At 41.0% G+C, this 17,139-nt stretch overlaps 1 protein-coding gene across 1 annotated transcript in view; it reads left to right on the forward strand.

Annotated features, from left to right (window-relative positions):
• Window positions 1-17,139, forward strand: part of pip4p1a (phosphatidylinositol-4,5-bisphosphate 4-phosphatase 1a) — a 76,625-nt gene that overhangs the window by 5,483 nt on the left and 54,003 nt on the right. The gene's annotated exons all lie outside the window — the stretch shown is intronic.

Below are 17,139 nucleotides of genomic sequence, written 5' to 3' on the forward strand. Positions count from 1 at the left end.
TTTTAGTTTAATTAACAACAACAAATAAGTAGACGTGGATGTTTAGAGAAGCTACTGCGAGTGCCCGTGTGAGGTTCACCGGTTGGTAGAATGTGTGAAAGGTGCCGTCACAGGGACGCACGTCGGTGTGCAGACGGAAGGAGAAACACGTCCAGATGTATAATATGCAATAGATTGAATTTACAGATGGAAGAAACATATGTAAGTGAAATCTGTCCAGGATGGATTTCTGTGGACTGTTGGCCACCTTTGGAAAACAGACGAGGTCTCACCGACGCACAGATTCATCTGCTCGAGCAGAGTTGTGTCTTTGCGTTACAGATGGAAGTCGTGTCATACAGACGCGTCGGCTCACATTCAGAGATCGCTATGAACGAAATGCAAAACATACGAGCACGTGAATTACTGTCATTTCTGATTCATCATTTAAATCATCAAAACCTCTGAACCTTGTCCCATTTCAACTACTCAGATTGAAACATTTCTGCACTTTTCATATCGTTATGAGTTGAATAGATTTTTTGCACTACACATTTTAAGATGGGATTTTAACATCTGCAGTGTTTCCCTCTAGAATCTGTTTCAGGCCTGGTGATACAAATCATGAGGTGTGTTGTGCTGAAAAATGTGAGGTGCTCAGAAATGCAAAAGCTCAAGTTAAGTGATGTGCTCATTAGTTATATAATCCTGCCACAGTCCTGGCAGGATTTGTGGTTTAAAAACAAAAAGAATAAAAAAACTGCTTTTCACACAATAATACACAAGTATTTTTCACATGAAAGAATGCCAGAAGACTGGGATCTGTGAGCCAGACTTATAAATTGGTCCCAAAATGCAGACAGCCGCACATTAACTCCGTGAAATAAGTGATTTTATTTACCAAAAGAGAAGCGAGTCGGAGTCAAAGAGTTAGGGATCTGTCCAAACAGTACAACGTGTATCAGGTGTGAGCAGAGTGTCAGCAGGTGTGAAGGCTCAGCGTGGGCAAAACAGGTGGCACAGGAGGTAAGTCAATGAACTGGCAAGGAGTGGAGGAATGAGCCGGTCTTTAAACTGCACTAGACAAGAGTAGATGATTGATTGCAGGTGCAAGTGGCAAGCAGGTCAGCCACGCCCAGCCTGACACTGACAAGACAAAAAGACATGCACGGGGAGGGGACCAACAGCAGAGGATACAAACAGAGAATCACTCAGTTTCCACTCCACGAACCACATGGATGCAAATAATGTAGCAAAATTTTATGTGCATATTTAAATTCAGAATCCATCCAGTTATCACTGACACATTTTTTTTTTTTTTTTTTTTCTTCCTTCAGAGCTGAAGTCCAGACACTCTGGTAACGCACGTCAGGGAGACTGGGGGTTATGTGGCCCGCAGGGCGCTAGTTAGTAACCCTCATGTCAGTCCCATAAACCATCACTCAAATATGTTAAGAATCAGAGTTTTGTGGGGGTTTTTTTTTAATGACATGTTGGCTTTGTCAGCACTGATTCTGCTGTGAAAGGAGTTACTGAGTAGTTTTTAATGTTCTGAATAAGAGAGCATTGCAGCCCCCCCCCCCACACACACACTAATGTCCAACTTTTCCATTTAGTTTTGTTTTTTACTAGTCGAAATCTGTTCATACACTCAACAAAAATATAAACGCAACACTTTTGGTTTTGCTCCCATTTTGTATGAGATGAACTCAAAGATCTAAAACTTTTTCCACATACACAATATCACCATTTCCCTCAAATATTGTTCACAAACCAGTCTAAATCTGTGATAGTGAGCACTTCTCCTTTTCTGAGATAATCCATCCCACCTCACAGGTGTGCCATATCAAGATGCTGATTAGACACCATGATTAGTGCACAGGTGTGCCTTAGACTGCCCACAATAAAAGGCCACTCTGAAAGGTGCAGTTTTATCACACAGCACAATGCCACAGATGTCGCAAGATTTGAGGGAGTGTGCAATTGGCATGCTGACAGCAGGAATGTCAACCAGAGTTGTTGCTCGTGTATTGAATGTTCATTTCTCTACCATAAGCCGTCTCCAAAGGCGTTTCAGAGAATTTGGCAGTACATCCAACCAGCCTCACAACCGCAGACCACGTGTAACCACACCAGCCCAGGACCTCCACATCTAGCATGTTCACCTCCAAGATCGTCTGAGACCAGCCACTCGGACAGCTGCTGAAACAATCGGTTTGCATAACCAAAGAATTTCTGCACAAACTGTCAGAAACCGTCTCAGGGAAGCTCATCTGCATGCTCGTCGTCCTCATCGGGGTCTCGACCTGACTCCAGTTCGTCATCGTAACCGACTTGAGTGGGCACATGCTCACATTCGCTGGCGTTTGGCACGTTGGAGAGGTGTTCTCTTCACGGATGAATCCCCGTTCACACTGTCCAGGGCAGATGGCAGACAGCGTGTGTGGCGTCATGTGGGTGAGCGGTTTTCTGATGTCAGTGTTGTGGATCGAGTGGCCCATGTTGGTGGTGGGGTTATGGTATGGGCAGGCGTCTGTTATGGACGAAGAACACAGGTGCATTTTATTGATGGCATTTTGAATGCACAGAGATACCGTGATGAGATCCTGAGGCCCATTGTTGTGCCATACATCCAAGAACATCACCTCATGTTGCAGCAGGATAATGCACGGCCCCATGTTGCAAGGATCTGTACACAATTCTTGGAAGCTGAAAATGTCCCAGTTCTTGCATGGCCGGCATACTCACCGGACATGTCACCCATTGAGCATGTTTGGGATGCTCTGGACCGGCGTATACGACAGCGTGTACCAGTTCCTGCCAATATCCAGCAACTTCGCACAGCCATTGAAGAGGAGTGGACCAACATTCCACAGGCCACAATTGACAACCTGATCAACTCTATGTGAAGGAGATGTGTTGCACTGCATGAGGCAAATGGTGGTCACACCAGATACTGACTGGTATCCCCCCCCAATAAAACAAAACTGCACCTTTCAGAGTGGCCTTTTATTGTGGGCAGTCTAAGGCACACCTGTGCAGTCCAGTGGCAGCTGGCCCATAGGGGGCGCTCGGGCGCTGCCCTCCTATAGATGTGGAGGGGAAAAGTCAATATATATATTTAAAAAGTATTATCCATGTCAGTTTTACTTAATAGTATGTGCCTACATGTAATATGAATGATTAAAACAACACTTCCTCCAACTGACTCTCATTCAACAGTGCATTTCCACCGACAGAAGCAGAGAACGTATCATTCCTCGTCTTGGGCACTCATTCAAAGTACCCTTGAAGTGCAGCGAAATAACCAATTGTATGTAGTTGCTAGGGAAAATTAATAAATATTTGGCAAATCAACATTGCCAAAATTAATGGCTTTGGGGCGCCGTAATTTTAGCCCTTGCTACAAAAATGCGGGAACGTTAGATTACAGTCAGTGATACACGTGACGCTGCTGCTGCTGTCAGTCAGGAAGAGATGATGGTGACGTTTGGGTTATATTTATTTATTTTGATTTTGTCTCTGTGTGTTTTGCTGGAGTAAGTTGAAGAACTCTTCAGAAGTTTAAAACGGGACAAAACTAATCAAATCAATGACACCAAAGTTTGGCGGGGATCCTTTTGGAGGCGCATGGAGGTGCGCACATCAGATCTTTCTTGTGGTTTAATGACAGTTGCACATCCCGGTTGGAGGAGAGACGTTTGTCTGACTCGTTATAAACCGTGTCAGGCTTCATTCACACTGTCAGCGCGCACACGTCACAGAGGCTGCTGATCTGTGCTCTTTACTGTGGGGTGGAAAGAAGCGCATCCACCTCTGACTCCTCTGGATCCACTTCAGCTCAGGTGACGAGCTGCTCGGATTTATTCCCCAATGTTGCTCCTGGTGTGGAAACGAGGATGAAAATTTAAGATAAAACGAATGAGTGATGTTTTTTTTGTTTGTTTTAGGGGGTCAAAGCTGTGATCTTTATTGGGACAGCGGACCAGTTAGAATGGTAATAGGGGAGGCCGGGGCTGTTTGTAACAGTGTTCAAAGCTGCAGCCATGCTGGTATTTTGATTTCACTTTACACGTTATGAGGATCAGTTCACAGAAGTGAAATATTCTTTGGCGTATTCCACACTCTAAAACAAATTATTTGCTCAGTTTAAAAACAAAACAAAAGCCTAAAATAGCAATTTGCATGTTTTTTAAAGAAATTCTAACTCAGCCACTGAGTTCACACAAGACACTTATAGTCAGACAAACCCAAGTTTAGCAACGCATTTAATGAAGTGGTTTTGTAAACTTCATTTGCTTTGTCCTCTACACTGCTAATTAATTTTAACCAATTTAATTTAAAGGTTTTGGTGTTATTTAATTTAAGTTTTTCAAGCTTCTTTAGTTTGCCTCCATTCCACTCAGTAATCTTCATGCAAAATATTACCTTAATTTTCTCTCTCACACACACACAAACATTTTCTCTCTCTCTCTCTCTCTCTGAAGGTGGTGTGAACATTGTAGTTTGTACATAATGTTCTTTTGTCAATTGAAGAATTTTTCCATATTTGAAAGTGTAAATTTGGTGATATTTTCTATTTTGTTAAGGTCGGTGTCACTGTGAACCCCAGGATCTGTTTGTCTGTAGATAATGTCAGTTCAGTACAGTTTGGTGTACTATGTGTGTAATTGGTGTCAAATCGTGAAATGTTCTTTGCTCAAGAACTTGAGTGTTGTATTTGATACTGTTCCTTTCCAAAGTAGAAATGGGGCCTAATATAGCTGTAAATGGTTAACTTTATCTGTAAAACTGCTGATTTTGAGAAGGACATGAAATGATTATTGTGGAATTGTAGTCATTTTCCAACTGTTCACTTGAATGCCTGTACTGGACAAGGCAAGGGAATCTATTGGAACAGCAGCCCCACCAAGACTGTTTTTCACCAGCCGCCACTGCTGTGCACTAATCATGGTGTCTAATCAGCATCTTGATATGGCACACCTGTGAGGTGGGATGGATTATCTCAGCAAAGGAGAAGTGCTCACTATCACAGATTTAGACTGGTTTGTGAACAATATTTGAGGGAAATGGTGATATTGTGTATGTGGAAAAAGTTTTAGATCTTTGAGTTTATCTCATACAAAATGGGAGCAAAACCAAAAGTGTTGAGTTTATATTTTTGTTGAGTGTAGATGTCAGATTCTGACACATCTTATTGAAAACTGACTGCTGATGGACAGCAGCAGGAGATTTGAACTTCACACTGCAGTCAGCTGACCATGAGTGCACTGTCACATCACTATTAAATTAACAGTTACAACATATGAGATTGTTTGTGTGAGTGAATACTCAAATCAAAGGACTCTGGATGCACTTAAACGAGTATCCGCATCCAGATTGATGCTTATTTGGACGTATTTTTCATCAGTGTTGTTGACAAAGTATTACTGACGTAGCTGGGGTTCTTGTTAGCTTGCCGGCCCATCAGGCTTATAATCAGTGGTGGGCAGAGTTCCGCTAAACTGCTAACCGCTAATTATCAAATATGTTTTCATTGTCAGATTAGCTTTTCAGGTAACTTTGAAAACCATCATCGAACCCAATATCTTCCGATAAGTTTTAGTACGCTAATTTTTAGACCACTAACATTTTTGCAGATGTACCTTTTTGTAGTAGATGTACAGTTCTGTCCTCTACAAACAGAGAAGAGCTGGTTCTAGAAGGAACCACTCTATCCTCTGCAGGCAAAGGAAAACTGGTCAAAGAAAAGAAAAGAAAAAACAAAAACATTTGTTTTGACCCCATACTGACACACTGGCAATATCACCCAAGTCATCCAGAGGCATACAGTTTTAACTTATGGTTAAAATTGTAACCAAACTAATTTCGGACAAGTTATTTAAATTAACATCAATCTCAAGTTTTATGAAGTGAAAATATCAGATATATGTTTTAGCTTTAAAGTACTGCACTAATTTTGAAGGTTTTAGTGTGGACATGCTCTGCCCAGTGCATTATGGGTAAAAGTTCATGACAGACGAAATGCATTTGACACGCTCTGATCAGGCTCCACATGGAGAACAGCATTAAACTCTTTGTATATTGTGCCTAAAACTCTCGTGAATATATTCTCTGGGTTTATAGATGTTGTTACTGTTTGTTTTATGTAAAAATGCCAGAAGAAGCTCAGGTTGCTTCTCCAAAAGCCGAACAGTCTGTTAAATTGTGATTCAGGCTGTGTGATATAACCGGTGTCAAAATGCATAGAACACTGCCATCTACTGGCGACCGGTTATATCACAGTGTTGTCGACTGCAGGATTTTATCTGTAGGTTTCCAAAACCTGAGAGACCCCACACATGGAGATAAAAACAAATCATAGATCTGACAGGTTTAGTTGTACAGTGTGTGTGTCAGCCACACGGTAAAAACAACACACACAAACAGATTTCACACACGAACATTCCCAGGTCAGACACCTCGCTTTCTGATTGGCTGCATGTCACATTTAGCTCCTCACGTCCTTCTTAACACACCACACATGGCAAGAATATCTGATAAGATTATATTTAGTGTCATCACGATTGTCGGGGCGTACTTAAGATTGTCGGAAGAGGAAGCTCGGGTCCGATATCGGCCTAATTATCTTGCCATGTGAACCAGGCTTGATGTTATGATGCCTCACGGAGCGACTGATTGATGCGTTATGACGCTGCACCGAGCATGTTTTCACTATTATTTGATTTCTTTGTGTGACTGACATCGTTATTCAAGGATTCAAACAACGGTTCCTATAGCCACACAACTCCAACCACACACAAAAAAGTTTTTTGACAGTTCTTGTTCTTGAAAGAAACGTTGTCTCCCTAATCGGATAGAGTTATGATGTCATCACACGTGCGTTTAGGCGCTGTCTAGCGGGATCTTGAAAATATCTTTTTTATACAAATGGGAACAAATGACAAAAGCAGTATTTATATATATATATATATATATATATATATATATATATATATACAGAGTGGTGGGCACACTTCCGATAATCCGATAACAGATAATTATCGAAGATAATGTTTTCATTATTGGATTATCTTTTTAGATAACTTTAACCAATTATCTTAAGATTAATTTTTGTCCGGTAAATTTTAGACAGATAAACAAAGCTGAACAGCGACAAGCATTTTTTAAATTTAAATTCAGTTCAGCACCCGCCTGTTAAAAGTTTTGTAAAAGATGGACAGTTATACCCTCTGTTGACAGAAGAGAGCTGCTTCTATGAAAAGCGTCTCTATCCTCTGTAGACAAAGGAGAAAAGGCCAAAAAAAAAAAAAAATCATTTCCATTAACACCTATAGATATGCTGGCAATATCACCTAAGTCATTTATAATTTATGGTTCAAATTTTAACCAAACTAATTTTGGACAAGTTATTTAAAATTACTGTCATGTCTGAAGTTTTATAAAGTGAAAATATCAGATAAATGTTTTAGTTTTAAAGTAATGTGCTAATTTTTAAGGTTTTGTGAGCACATGCCATTCCAGCAGTGCATTATGGGTAGGATGATGTAATCTCAGTACAATCACGACAGGACAAATGCATTTCAGACACTCTGTTCAGGCTCCACGGACAACAGTATTAAACTCTAGTGCATATATTCTCTGGGTTTATAGACGTTGTTGTATTTGCGTTTGTAAAATTCCACGCATTTTAAATGTAGCAGACACAGATTATCTGGAATTTTGTTTTCAAGGCCTCTACTGCCATCTACTGGCCAGTAGTGTTCATGGCAGTATTCGCCCTGAGTACTAAGCGTCTGGGCACCAAATCAACTTTTTGGCTTTGCAAATGGCTTGTACAAATGAAGTTTAAAAACAAAACAAAACAGCAAAAAAAAAAAAAAACACATTACAAGACAGCTCTGCGGTGTTTGCACAGGCACAGTGCAAGCGGTTAGATGCTTGTAGCTCTTCAGCAGCAGGATACCCTCACGACGGCCGACCACAGTAATATCAAACAGGTTTGATTTTCATTGGACCATACGATTGGCGATCAGGAGGTGGTCCTGAGATGTTAAACGCAGCTTGTTACTCCATGTACACTACACGATGCAGGACTCGCGATTAACCTGAAACTCGGTCCAAAAAATTCCTGCATGAAAAATCAGCTCGCACAGTGTAAAGCACATTTTACAACATCATAAAACGTGAGCACATTCTCTCCACATGCAAAACATTTTGTGATGACACTTCCAAGGCTCCGTAAAAATGCCTGTTTTTACAAATAAAAAAGTAGAATATTTTAAAAAAGCACCTTTATCTGTAAACACCAACACATGACAGACATCACATTAACGTGTTGGTTTACATAATGAATGACTGAACCAATCAGTGTTTAGCAGAGGCACTTTTACCCAGAATCCTTTGCGATCTGTCTGTGTTTGGTACAAAACCTCAGAATTAGTGCATTATTCAACATTAAAAGATATATGCTATATTTTAACTTTGTACAAATGACAGAATTGACATTAATGGAGTTATTCTATCGGTATTAATGTTATTTATAAATCAAAACCATAAGTCAGCATGACTTTATTTTTCAAGACCTCCGCCTGACCGGAGCATGTGACTGATAGAGAGTTGGCTTTATGGCTGCTCTCAGAGTGCCTCTACTGGGAGCTCTGTAGTGAACAAGTGCTTCCACCAGGGGCAGAATGTTCAAAGACGAAAGTGTGGTCTCGTTTGGGTCTGTTGTTACTTTTAATATTACTAGAAGCTATTGTGGCATTAAAACTTAAATTCGTTTTATTAGTAGTTGTAAATGTACCAGAGACAATATTGGAATTTATCGGTTATCTGTAACGTCCGATACATTTTTGGGTGGTTTATTGTTTTATCTTTATCAAAGATAACTTTTCAGTTATCAAATCAATTTTATTTATATAGCGCCAAATCACAACAAACAGTTGCCCAAGGCGCTTTATATTATAAGGCTAAGCCATACAATAATTACAGAAAAACCCCAACTGTCAAAACGACCCCCTGTGAGCAAGCACTTGGCGACAGTGGGAAGGAAAAACTCCCTTTTAACAGGAAGAAACCTCCATCAGAACCAGGCTCAGGGAGGGGCAGTCTTCTGCTGGGACTGTTTGGGGCTGAGGGAGAGAACCAGGAAAAAGACTGTGCTGTGGAAGAGAGCAGAGATCAATCACTAATGATTAAATGCAGAGTGGTGCATACAGAGCAAAAAGAGAAAGAAACACTCAGTGCATCATGGGAAACCCCCAGCAGTCTAAGTCTATAGCAGCATAACTAAGGGATGGTTCAGGGTCACCTGATCCAGCCCTAACTATAAGCTTTAGCAAAAAGGAAAGTTTTAAGCCTAATCTTAAAAGTAGAGAGGGTGTCTGTCTCCCTGATCTGAATTGGGAGCTGGTTCCACAGGAGAGGAGCCTGAAAGCTGAAGGCTCTGCCTCCCATTCTACTCTTACAAACCCTAGGAACTACAAGTAAGCCTGCAGTCTGAGAGCAAAGTGCTCTATTGGGGTGATATGGTACTACGAGGTCCCTAAGATAAGATGGGACCTGATTATTCAAAACCTTTATAAGTAAGAAGAAGAATTTTAAATTCTATTCTAGGATTAACAGGAAGCCAATGAAGAGAGGCCAGTATGGGTGAGATATGCTCTCTCCTTCTAGTCCCCGTCAGTACTCTAGCTGCAGCGTTTTGAATTAACTGAAGGCTTTTCAGGGAACTTTTAGGACAACCTGATAATAATGAATTACAATAGTCCAGCCTAGAGGAAATAAATGCATGAATTAGTTTTTCAGCATCACTCTGAGACAAGACCTTTCTGATTTTAAAGATATTGCGTAAATGCAAAAAAGCAGTCCTACATATTTGTTTAATATGCACATTGAATGACATTACCTGATCAAAAATGACTCCAAGATTTCTCACAGTATTACTAGAGGTCAGGGTAATGCCATCCAGAGTAAGGATCTGGTTAGACACCATGTTTCTAAGATTTGTGGGGCCAAGTACAATAACTTCAGTTTTATCTGAGTTTAAAAGCAGGAAATTAGAGGTCATCCATGTCCTTATGTCTGTAAGACAATCCTGCAGTTTAGCTAATTGGTGTGTATCCTCTGGCTTCATGGATAGATAAAGCTGGGTATCATCTGCGTAACAATGAAAATTTAAGCAATGCTGTCTAATAATACTACCTAAGGGAAGCATGTATAAAGTGAATAAAATTGGTCCTAGCACAGAACCTTGTGGAACTCCATAATTAACCTTAGTCTGTGAAGAAGATTCCCCATTTACATGAACAAATTGTAATCTATTAGATAAATATGATTCAAACCACCGCAGCGCAGTGCCTTTAATACCTATGGCATGCTCTAATCTCTGTAATAAAATTTTATGGTCAACAGTATCAAAAGCTGCACTGAGGTCTAACAGAACAAGCACAGAGATGAGTCTACTGTCTGAGGCCAAAAGATCATTTGTAACCTTCACTAATGCTGTTTCTGTACTATGATGAATTCTGAAACCTGACTGAAACTCTTCAAATGGACCATTCCTCTGCAGATGATCAGTTAGCTGTTTTACAACTACCCTTTCAAGAATTTTTGAGAGAAAAGGAAGGTTGGAGATTGGCCTATAATTAGCTAAGGTAGCTGGGTCAAGTGATGGCTTATTAAGTAATGGTTTAATTACTGCCACCTTAAAAGCCTGTGGTACATAGCCAACTAATAAAGATAGATTGATCATATTTAAGATCGAAGCATTAAATAATGGTAGGGCTTCCTTGAGCAGCCTGGTAGGAATGGGGTCTAATAAACATGTTGATGGTTTGGAGGAAGTAACTAATGGAAATAACTCAGACAGAACAATCGGAGAGAAAGAGTCTAACCAAATACCGGCATCACTGAAAGCAGCCAAAGATAACGATATGTCTTTGGGATGGTTATGAGTAATTATTTCTCTAATAGTTAAAATTTTATTAGCAAAGAAAGTCATGAAGTCATTACTAGTTAAAGTTAAAGGAATACTCGGCTCAATAGAGCTCTGACTCTTTGTCAGCCTGGCTACAGTGCTGAAAAGAAACCTGGGGTTCTTATTTTCTTCAATTAGTGATGAGTAGAAAGATGTCTTAGCTTTACGGAGGGCTTTTTTATAGAGCAACAGACTCTTTTTCCGGGCTAAGTGAAGATCTTCTAAATTAGTGAGACGCCATTTCCTCTCCAACTTACGGGTTATCTGCTTTAAGCTGCAAGTTTGTGAGTTATACCACGGAGTCAGGCACTTCTGATTTAAGGCTCTCTTTTTCAGAGGAGCTGAAGTTGTCCTCAATGAGGATGTAAAACTATTGACGAGATAATCTATCTCACTCACAGAGTTTAGGTAGCTACTCTGCTCTGTGTTGGTATATGGCATTGGAGAACATAAAGAAGGAATCATATCCTTAAACCTAGTTACAGCGCTTTCTGAAAGATTTCTACTGTAATGAAACTTATTCCCCACTGCTGGGTAGTCCATCAGAGTAAATGTAAATGTTAAGAAATGATCAGACAGAAGGGGGTTTTCAGGGAATAGTGTCAAGTCTTCAATTTCCATACCATAAGTCAGAACAAGATTTAAAGTATGGTTAAAGTGGTGGGTGGACTCATTTACATTTTGAGCGAAGCCAATTGAGTCTAATAATAGATTAAATGCAGTGTTGAGGCTGTCATTCTCAGCATCTATGTGGAAACTCACAGTAACGACCAGGTGGACGATAGATAACAACAAATAAAACTGGTTTTTGGGACTTCCAATTTGGATGGACAAGACTAAGAGTCAAGCTTTCAAATGAATTAAAGCTCTGTCTGGGTTTTTGATTAATTAAGCTGGAGTGGAAGATTGCTGCTAATCCTCTGCCTCGGCCCGTGCTACGAGCGTTCTGGCAGTTAGTGTGACTCGGGGGTGTTGACTCATTTAAACTAATATATTCATCCTGCTGTAACCAGGTTTCTGTTAGGCAGAATAAATCAATATGTTTATCAATTATTATATCATTTACTAACAGGGACTTAGAAGAGAGAGACCTAATGTTTAATAGACCACATTTAACTGTTTTAGTCTGTGGTGCAGTTGAAGGTGCTATATTATTTTTTCATTTCGAATTTTTATGCTTAAATAGATTTTTGCTGGTTATTTATGGTCTGGGAGCAGGCACCGTCTCTACGGGGATGGGGTATTGGGGGGATGGCAGGGGGAGAGAAGCTGCAGAGAGGTGTGTAAGACTACAACTCTGCTTCCTGGTCCCAAGCGCATATTAAACAAATATGTAGGACTGCTTTTTTGCATTTACGCAATATCTCTAAAATTAGAAAGGTCTTGTCTCAGAGTGATGCTGAAAAACTAATTCATGCATTTATTTCCTCTAGGCTGGACTATTGTAATTCATTATTATCAGGTTGTCCTAAAAGTTCCCTGAAAAGCCTTCAGTTAATTCAAAATGCTGCAGCTAGAGTACTAACGGGGACTAGAAGGAGAGAGCATATCTCACCCATATTGGCCTCTCTTCATTGGCTTCCTGTTAATTCTAGAATAGAATTTAAAATTCTTCTTCTTACTTATAAGGTTTTGAATAATCAGGTCCCTTCTTATCTTAGGGACTTCATAGTACCATATCACCCCAATAGAGTGCTTCGCACTCAGACTGCAGGCTTACTTGTAGTTCCTAGGGTTTGTAAGAGTAGAATGGGAGGCAGAGCCTTCAGCTTTCAGGCTCCTCTCCTGTGGAACCAGCTCCCAATTCGGATCAGGGAGACAGACACCCTCTCTACTTTTAAGATTAGGCTTAAAACTTTCCTTTTTGCTAAAGCTTATAGTTAGGGCTGGATCAGGTGACCCTGAACCATCCCTTAGTTATGCTGCTATAGATTTAGACTGCTGGGGGGTTCCCATGATGCACTGTTTCTTTCTCTTTTTGCTCTGTATGCACCACTCTGCATTTAATCATTAGTGATCGATCTCTGCTCCCCTCCACAGCATGTCTTTTTCCTGGTTCTCTCCCTCAGCCCCAACCAGTCCCAGCAGAAGACTGCCCCTCCCTGAGCCTGGTTCTGCTGGAGGTTTCTTCCTGTTAAAAGGGAGTTTTTCCTTCCCACTGTCGCCAAGTGCTTGCTCACAGGGGGTCGTTTTGACCTTTGGGGTTTTTACGTAATTATTGTATGGCCTTGCCTTACAATATAAAGCGCCTTGGGGCAACTGTTTGTTGTGATTTGGCGCTATATAAATAAAATTGAATTGAATTGAATTGAACCCTGGATAGTCACGGTTTGGAGGGTTTAATAAAATTGGCCAGATTTCTAGAAATGAGAGCTGCTCCATCCACGGTTTGGAGGGTTTAATAAAATTGGCCAGATTTCTAGAAATGAGAGCTGCTCCATCCAAAGTGGGATGATGCCGTCTCTCCTGAGAAGACTAGGTTTTCCCCAGAAGCTTTGCCAATTATCTATGAAGCCCACCTCATTTTTTGGACACCACTCAGACAGCCAGCAATTCAGGGAGAACATGCGGCTAAACATGTCACTCCCGGTCCGATTGGGGAGGGGCCCAGAGAAAACTACAGAGTCCGACATTGTTTTTGCAAAGTTACACACCGATTCAATGTTAATTTTAGTGACCTCCGATTGGCGTATCCGGGTGTCATTACTGCCGACGTGAATTACAATCTTACCAAATTTACGCTTAGCCTTAGCCAGCAGTTTCAAATTTCCTTCAATGTCGCCTGCTCTGGCCCCCGGAAGACAATTGACAATGGTTGCTGGTGTCGCTAACTTCACATTTCTCAAAACAGAGTCGCCAATAACCAGAGTTTGTTCCTCGGGTGTGTCGTCGAGTGGGGAAAAACGGTTAGAGATGTGAACGGGTTGGTGGTGTACAGGGGCTTCTGTTTAGGGCTACGCTTCCTCCTCACAGTCACCCAGTCGGCCTGCTTTCCCGGCTGCTCGGGATCTGCCGGAGAGGAACTAACGGCGGCTAAGCTACCTTGGTCCACACCGACTACAGGGGCCTGGCTAGCTGTAGAATTTTCCACGGTGCGGAGCCGAGTCTCCAATTCGCCCAGCCTGGCCTCCAAAGCTATGAATAAGCTACACTTATTACAAGTACCATTACTGCTAAAGGTGGCCGAGGAATAACTAAACATTTCACACCCAGAGCAGAAAAGTGCGGGAGAGACAGGAGAAGCCGCCATGCTAAACCGGCTAAGAGCTAGTAGCTGCGCTAAGCTAGCGGATTGCTAAAAACACACAAAGTGAATAATGTGTAAATAATTTAAAGGTGATTCAGCAGAAGGAGTGCTTTAGTTAATCAGGCATTTTATTGAAATGAGCGATCCCACAAATGCTCACTCCCACTTCAAGGAGAATTTCGCTCGGAACGCCCAGGGAGCTCAGACGCGTGCGTACGGTAATATCAACATGAAGGTTTCAGTTGGTGGTCTGGGTGCAAGAAGACGAGTCAGTCATGAGATTTTAAAGATTTAAAAAATAAACCACCTTGACACTGAATACTTTAATTAAAAAAGTGCTTTAGGAATAAATCTCCAACAACTAATCAAAGAATGGAATATTTTATTCACAGACAAGAAACAAGATAACTTTGAAGCACACGGGACTCTGTTACGTCATTAGAGTTTAATGACAAAATGGAACAAAGCATCAGTCACACAGTCTGAAGCTAACGTGAACTACGAACCACATACTACGCAGGACCTGCTCCGCTTCTGAGATCTGAGGGCATCAAGTGTGCACAATGTGGAGTGGTGCACAAATGTCATCACCTTGCACCTCACCAAATGGAAAGGCCAAAGACTATTTTAAACACTATAAGTCAGGGTTTTTGGTTCTAGTTTGGGAGGTCCTGTGACTTGCATTCCAAAGTGGGAAAAAAATACTGCATTGTCATCTATGGCCACAAGATGTCACTGTCTACATGTGTGACAAGCCTCTCCTGTATACTGAATGAGGTATTGTGATTGACACTCCCACGCAGAAGGTGGCAGTAACTCATCATTAAACTGGATGGCAGCTGTTGTAAAACAAGAAGCTCTGAATGAGAGATGCTCTCAAAATGAATGACCACACTCCGGAATGAAAAGAGGGTCGAGAACGTCCCTGCGTTTTGACACAACACTTGTTTAGACTGTGTGAGACAACAACAGCAAATCATCAAGCCAAATCTAAGGTAACCAAGTTATAAATAAATGAGTACAGTTTTTGAATGTTTGATTACTGTACCCTTGTGTCAGAATGCCCTGGGTGTTTTGTGAGGAATTCTGCCTCCATATATTTGAATAAAATACCTGATTTCATCCCAAATGACAAATCTGTTTTGTTTCAGACGGTGCCAGATCTGTTCTGCCTTTAGTGCAGCTCTCGGACTGCAGGCTGTCAAAGTGACATTTTTATGCGACTCCTGCTGAGTTAAAAATTTAAATATTGTATGCATTGGTAAAACAATTAATGATTAAAAAAACAGAAAGGATTCTCCATGCAAAACAAAAGTTATTGGGAGTCACCTGGTACAGAATTTGGGAAAGACCAGGGCACACTGATGATGTCATCACGGGTAAGACATGGAAGCAATGAGGGAAACCTTGTGAAAACTTTTTTTTTTTTATGATGTGTTGGGGTCATGAAATGTATTTAGTTTTGGGTGGCATTGAATCATCTTTACTAAAAAAAAAAATTTGACTGTTTGGTGTTTGATGGATAGATGATAAAAATTAGGAGCAGGTGTGGTTGAAGTTATGTGTCGGTTGAAATGGGCGGTTGTCTGTTTCCTTTCCTATGTGTGGCTCTGGTGGCCACCAGGGGCAGCACTTGTTTGTACTTATACTTGTTTGTATTGTGGTATTGAAATGATTAAAGTCTTCATTCTGTAAAGACTCAAGATTTTAGAAGATTCAAGAAACTGTAAAACTCTGTTATACTCTGGAAGATTTACGTTGCCCGTCACCTGTTAGCCCAAATGACTTGCACATGAAATAATGGCTCACATTCACCCACACTGAGGCCACAAGTTGTCAGCAGCACACTGGGAGCAGTTTGGGGTTCAGTGTCTCCCTCAAGAGCACTTTGTCACACAGGCAGAAGTAGCTAGAAGTTTAATCACCAACCCTCCATTAAACAGACGACCTGTAATACCTGAGTCAGTCACCCCAACGCATGAAAGCTCAGGCTACAAGCATGTTTTTTACATCAATGTCTAAAGCCCCTTTTAAACCAGGCCTGCGTAGAGTTGCATTGTGCTACATACAGTTGTATGCAAAAGTTTGGGCACCCCTGATAATTTTCATAGTTTTCATTTATAAATCATTGGTTGTCTGGATCAGAATTTTCAGTTAAATATATCATATAGCAGACGAACACACTGATATTTGAGAAGTGAAATGAAGTTTATAGGATTTACAGAAAGTGTGCAATAATTATTTAAATAAAATTAGGCAGGTGCATGAATTTGAGCACCCTTGTCATTTTATTGATTTGAATACATTTAGCACTAATTATTGGAACACAGAATTGGTTTGGTAAGCTCATTGACCCTTGACCTCCGTACACAGGTGAATCCAATCATGAGAAAGGGTATTTAAGGTGGCCATTTGGAAATGTTTCCCCTCTTTACATCTCTTCTAATGAGTGGCAACATGGGAGCCTCTAAACAACTCTCAAATGACCTGAAAACAAAGATTGTTCAACATCATGGTTTAGGGCAGGGGTGGCCAAGTTCGGTCCTCGAGAGCCACATTCCTGACACTCTTAGTTGTCTCCCTGCTCCAACACACCTGAATCCAATGAAAGACTCATTAAAAGTCTGCTGAGTCTTTCATTGGATTCAGGTGTGTTGGAGCAGGGAGACAACTAAGAGTGTCAGGAATGTGGGTCTTGAGGATTGAACTTGGCTACCCCTGGTTTAGGGGAAGGATACAAAAAGCTGTCTCAGAGATTTCAGCTGTCAGTTTCCACTGTGAGGAACATAGTGAGGAAATGGAAGACCACAGGCACAGTACTAGTTAAGGCCTGAAGTGGCAGGCCAAGAAACTTCTCAGATAAGCTGAAGTGAAGGATGGTGAGAACAGTCATAGTCAACCTACAGACCTGCTCCAAAGACCTACAACATGA

Source organism: Thalassophryne amazonica, chromosome 12 (genome assembly GCF_902500255.1).
Source record: "Thalassophryne amazonica chromosome 12, fThaAma1.1, whole genome shotgun sequence".
Taxonomy (NCBI): Eukaryota; Metazoa; Chordata; class Actinopteri; order Batrachoidiformes; family Batrachoididae; genus Thalassophryne; species Thalassophryne amazonica.